We start from the raw sequence: 5,345 nt of genomic DNA, 5'->3' as shown, positions 1-5,345 counted from the left end.
GCTGGGTGAGTAGGGCTGGGAGACACAGACCCAAGGATGGCTGGAGAAGCATTCTGTCTATCCCATTCTGGTTAATGACGCCTCTGAAAGAGGGTTCCCTGGGTGGAGGAAATGTTTTGTGCTTGTCTACTAACTGAAATGCTGATGGTTCAAACCCAGCCAGTGGCACTCCAGAAGAAAGGCCTGGTGATCTGCTTCTGTAAAGATTACAGCCAAGTAAACCCTATGAGAAGGAGTCCTGGCGGTGCAGTGCTTAAGCCCTCGGCTGCTAACCGGAGGGTGGGTGGCTTGAACCCACCAGCCTCTCCATTGGAGAAAGATGTGGCAGTCTGCTTCCGTAAGGATTACAGCCTAGGAAATCCTATAGGGGCATTTCTACTCTGTCCTATCAGGTTGCTATGAGTCGGAATTGACTCAAAGGCAATGGGTTCGGAAACCCTGTGGGGCAGTTCTTCTCTGTAACACATGGAGTTGCCATGAGTTGGAATTGACTTCATGGCAACGGGTCTGGTTTTTTGTTTTTGCTTTTTTCTGAAACAGGGTACCCACTCCTCATTTCTATAAATAATATTATTAGACACCCATGTCAAGCCAATTCCAGAGCTCATACTCTGCCCAGTGCTTGAGGGGGACCCTCAGGGAGGTTGGACGGGGGACCCGTTAAGAGCATCAGCTTCCGGTCAGAGTATCCGAGTTTATATCCTGGCCCTGCCCCTCGCTTCCCTGTGATCTTGGGGGAGTTGCTGAATCCCTCAGGATCTCAGTCGGCCCAGAGAATGAGTGATCGAAAGGTCACAGCCTTGAAAACCCTACGCAGCACAGTTCTGCTCTGTACACGTGGGTTTTCCGTGAGTTGGAATCGACTCCATGGCAACTAACAACAACAAAAAATAAATATATCCAGGATGTCCCTGGGTGGCACAAACGGTTAAGTGTTTGACTACTAACCGAAAGGTTGGCAGTTCAAATCCACCCAGAGGTGCCTCGGAAGAAAGGCCTGGTGACCTACTTCCGAAAGACCACAGCCTTGAAAACCCTATGGAGTATACAGTTGTGCTCTGCACACATGGGGTCGCCATGAGTCAGAATCAGGGAATGAGAATGGAGATGAAGAACAAATGCAACACACCATTTGTAAATAAATATATCCACTTTCCATCCCTGGAAACCCTGGTGGCGTAGTGGTTAAGTGCTACAGCTGCTAACCAAAAGGTTGGCAGTTCAAATCCACCAGGTGCTCCTTGGAAACTCTATGGGGCAGTTCTACTCTGTCCTGTAGTGTCACTATGAGTTGGAATCGACTCGAAGGCAATGGGTTTTTCTCATCCTTGCCACTAAAGCATCCTTAGGCCAGGGCCTGGCATATCCAGGGGGAAGGAAAAGCCCCCCAGCACCACTACTTAGGTGGGATGGAAGAGACCCATTTCCAAGAGCCCTCTTCCCCCCAGTGCAATGTCACATGGGCGGTATCTCCAGAGTCTGGACTGGCCCTCACCAGCTGGCTGACTGAACCTCTGGCCTCTGTTATCCAGTGGGAACCATGGAAATAGACTCGTGCAGCAGAAGGGCAGATGGCTTGGAAGGAGGTAGGTAATGCCCAGGTGAGAGATGATGAGCGAATAGGGCAGTGACCAAGGATGGACCTGAGAGATATTAAGGGGTAGAATCAATAGGACATGATTGACTGATACGGGCTGAAGTCCAAACTCCTTCACTTAGGCGGCCACTCCAGCCTCAAGTCTTGCCACTGTCCGTTCTAGCTGGTTCCTGAAGGTTCTTACTCTGTCATGGCACCATGCCTTTGAATGGTCTCTGCCTAGAAGAGTGTCCCCTTACACAGAAATATTGAGCTTGTTTGTCTGTCTTTCAATGTAGAGAAGGAGCTCCTTGAGGGAAGACACTGAATCTTCTCTGTCTGTATCCCAGCATCTGGCACAGAGCTTGATGTTCCACATATATTTTGTTGAGTGAACCAATAAAAAAAGACACAAGGTGAAGGGGAAGGAAGGAAGCAAAGAGAGAAGGAACCGAAGACATTGGGCATGCCTTCAGTTCTTATTATAATCACTCTTGTGATGTTACACATTAATCCTCATTGGAGCAAGGCGTGAGAGTGATCGGAATAGCTTCTGCCTCTGCTAGCTGCTGGACCTCAAGCCGAGTAAGACGGGGATGGTCCAGAGAATATTCTAATATTCTCTACCAACGGTTTCAGTAAGACTGTCGTGTTACTAGAGGCATTGCCTCCTGCAGACATTGATGAGGTGTGAGGCGGAGGCACTGAGAGCCAAGAGAGACGTAAACAAAGGTGGACAGTGCCCTGGGCGACCTGTCCCAGGTCCTGGACTCCAGTCCTGGATGTGCCAATAGCTGATAGCTGGTGAGCTGGGCGTTTCTGAAGGCTCCTGCAGATTTACATTCTAAAATCTCTCTCTCTCTTTGCTTTGACTTTTTTCTGTTCCTCCCTTGCTACTTCCCCACTCACTGATCCCTTAGGTTCCTGGGAGACCGAAATGTAAGCCAGAGCAGGAGATGAGGCTTGAATTAATTTCCGTGTCTTAGTGTCTTGCAGTAAAATTGAAAATCTTGCATCTTAAGCTGTTTTTTTATAGTCTTTGTCATCAATTAATTTTCTCTCTTAAAAAAAAAAAGATTTATTTTCTCTAATATCCACATGTTAAGATCAGGAAGAGTGCAAATTTAGATGTCAGGCAGATACTGCTATGAAGTGGTAAGTGTCCCCTCCCAAAGTTCTGTCTCTTAACCTGCAAAATGGAGAGCCCAGCACCATCTGCAGCCTGGACTTGTCCTCATTCTAGAAGTTCTTGGGTGGTACAAATGGTTAATGTGCACAGCTGCTAACCCAAAGGTTGAAGGTTTGAGTCCACCCAGAGGTGCCTCGAAAGAAAGGCCTGGCGATCTACTTCTGATAACTCAGTCATTGAAAACCCTATGGAGGAGTCCCTTGGTGGTGCAAATGGGTAAGTGGTTGACCACTAAGGAGAAAGTTGGCAGTTCGAAGCCATCCATTGGTGCCTCAGAGTGAAAGGCTTGGTGGTCTGGCAATCTGCTCCCAAAAGGTCACAGCCATGAAAACTCAATGAAGTGCAGTTCTACTCTGCTGCAACAACAAAAGCCCAGTGGAGCACAATAACCCCCTGGTGGCAAAATGGTTAAGTGCTCTGCTGCTAACAAAAAGTCTGGTGGTTTGAACCTGCCGGTCGCACCATGGGAGAAAGACCTGGTGATCTGCTCCCGTAAAGATTACAGCCTAGAAAACCCTATGGGGCAGTTCTACTTTGTCACTTGGGGTTGCTCTGAGTCAAAATTGTTGCTTGATGGCACATAACAACAATGGAGTACAGTTCTACTCTGACACACATGGGGTCGCCATGAGTGGACATTGACCTGACTGCAACTGGTTTTGGTGTTTTGGAGTTTAGTCCTTGTCATGGATTGAATTGTGTTCCCCAGAAATTCATGTGTCAACTTGGCTGGGCCATGATTTCCACTATGGTGTGGTTGTCCTCGATTTTGTGGTCTGATATAATTTTCCTGTGTTTTGTAAATCCTAATCTCTGCCAGTGGTCAATGAAGTAAGATTAGGCTATGTTAAAGAGGATTAGGGTGGGATGCAATACTCTTACTCAGGTCACAGCCCTGATCCAATGTAAGGGGAGTTTCCTTGGGGTGTGGCCTGCATCACCTTTTATCTTGTTATTGTTCCAACTAATAGCAACACTATTTACCACAGAACGAAATGCTGTTGTTATGCTTGAGCCCATTGTTGCAGCCACTGTGTCAATCCATCTCACTGAGGGTCCTCCTCTTTTTTGCTGACCCTCCACCTTACCAAGCATGATGTCCTTCCCAGGGCCTGATACCTCTTGACAACATGTCCAAAGTACATGAGACGTGAGACATAGTTTCATCTTTGCTTCTAAGGAGCAATCTTACAAGAGATAAAAGGAGAGAGAAGTGAGCAGAGAGATGGAACCTCATACCAGCAGGAAAGAGGCGTTGGGAGTTGAGCACGTCCTTTGGATCTGGGGGTTCCTGTGCTGAGAAGCTCCTAGAGCAGGGGAAGATTGGTGACAAGGATCTTCCCCCAGAACGAACTAAGAAGAAAGACTTCCCCTGGAGCTCGCGCCCTGAATTCGGATTTCTAGCTTCCGAGACTGTGAGACAAAAAATTTCTGTTTGTTAAAGCCATCCACTTGTGGTATTTCTGTTATAGCAGCACTGGATGACTAAGACAGTACTCATCTTACTTGTGGGGCAGCCACAGAGCTGCTTCCAGGGTGTGTAACTAGTGCAACAGAGCCATTCTCACCTTGCCCCAGGACGTCAGTCGAGTAGTCACAAATTTTCTTTATCCTTTGTGTTTCAGTCATGATGTAGAAAACATTTCCTGGTGCTGACTTCCCCGCTGCCCTTACAGGTTGACTCTGAGTCACCTTAGCCTCTATTTCTTCTTTTTTAAAAAGAAGGATAGACTGGGAATACCGTGAGTCCCTGGGCCCCCCTGGGGGATCCAGGAAGCTGAGCATGAGGGTCTGCAGGCTGTATCTAGCATTCAAAAAGTCCTTCTCCAAATTGAGCCTCTGACGGGGAAGCTGCCACACAGGCCAAGGAAGATGTCAGCTTGCTTGCTCTGGGCTGGAATGATAGCAACACAGCTGGTGAGGCCGGCTAGCTCACGCTGATCAGAAGCTGTGATAGGCAATTAGATATGTCTTTGATTAATAAAAAATGGGGCAATGAATGAATACTTAATCAACACTGCCTGGCTGGTAGACTCTTTCAGAACCCGGTCTGGGGGTGAGGTAGGGAGTAATCAAAGAGGTCCTCGGGGGTGAAAAGACAGGGAACCCCTCTAAGAGATGACTTCTGAAAAGCTTGCAGTCGTGGTTCTTGGCTCCTGGATTCTGTGGCTGGGATTTTTGACAGCTCTGGGAGGGAGGCTTCAGCTGGCCGGCAAAAGGAAAGCTGAGTTCCCAGCCGACCCACGTGGTCGAGGTAAAACATATGGAACGGGTGTGAGTGTGTGTGTGTGTGTGCGTGCGCGCGTGCATGTCGCTGTCTCTGTGTTTTGTCTATGTGCTATGAGTTTGTGTCACAGTATTAAACTAACCTGGTTTGGAGAGAGAGAAGGGTGAGGGGAAAGGGGAAAGACAGGAGGCCTGGGAGGCTGAAAGAGATCAGGCAAGAGAAGTGGAAAAAGAGCAAAGACCCAAGGGAGTGGGGCGGTTAAAAAGAGCGCGAGACACGGTTCTCCAGCGAGAAGCAGAAGGAAGTGAACGAAGAGGGTAAGGGAGTCGCCTGTCCCAGCCCCTTCCGGGCCG

The sequence above is a fragment of the Elephas maximus genome, chromosome 7 (assembly GCF_024166365.1).
Source record: "Elephas maximus indicus isolate mEleMax1 chromosome 7, mEleMax1 primary haplotype, whole genome shotgun sequence".
Lineage (NCBI taxonomy): Eukaryota > Metazoa > Chordata > Mammalia > Proboscidea > Elephantidae > Elephas > Elephas maximus.
The sequence above is the reverse complement of the archived record's forward strand: the minus strand, read 5'-3'. Positions refer to the sequence as shown.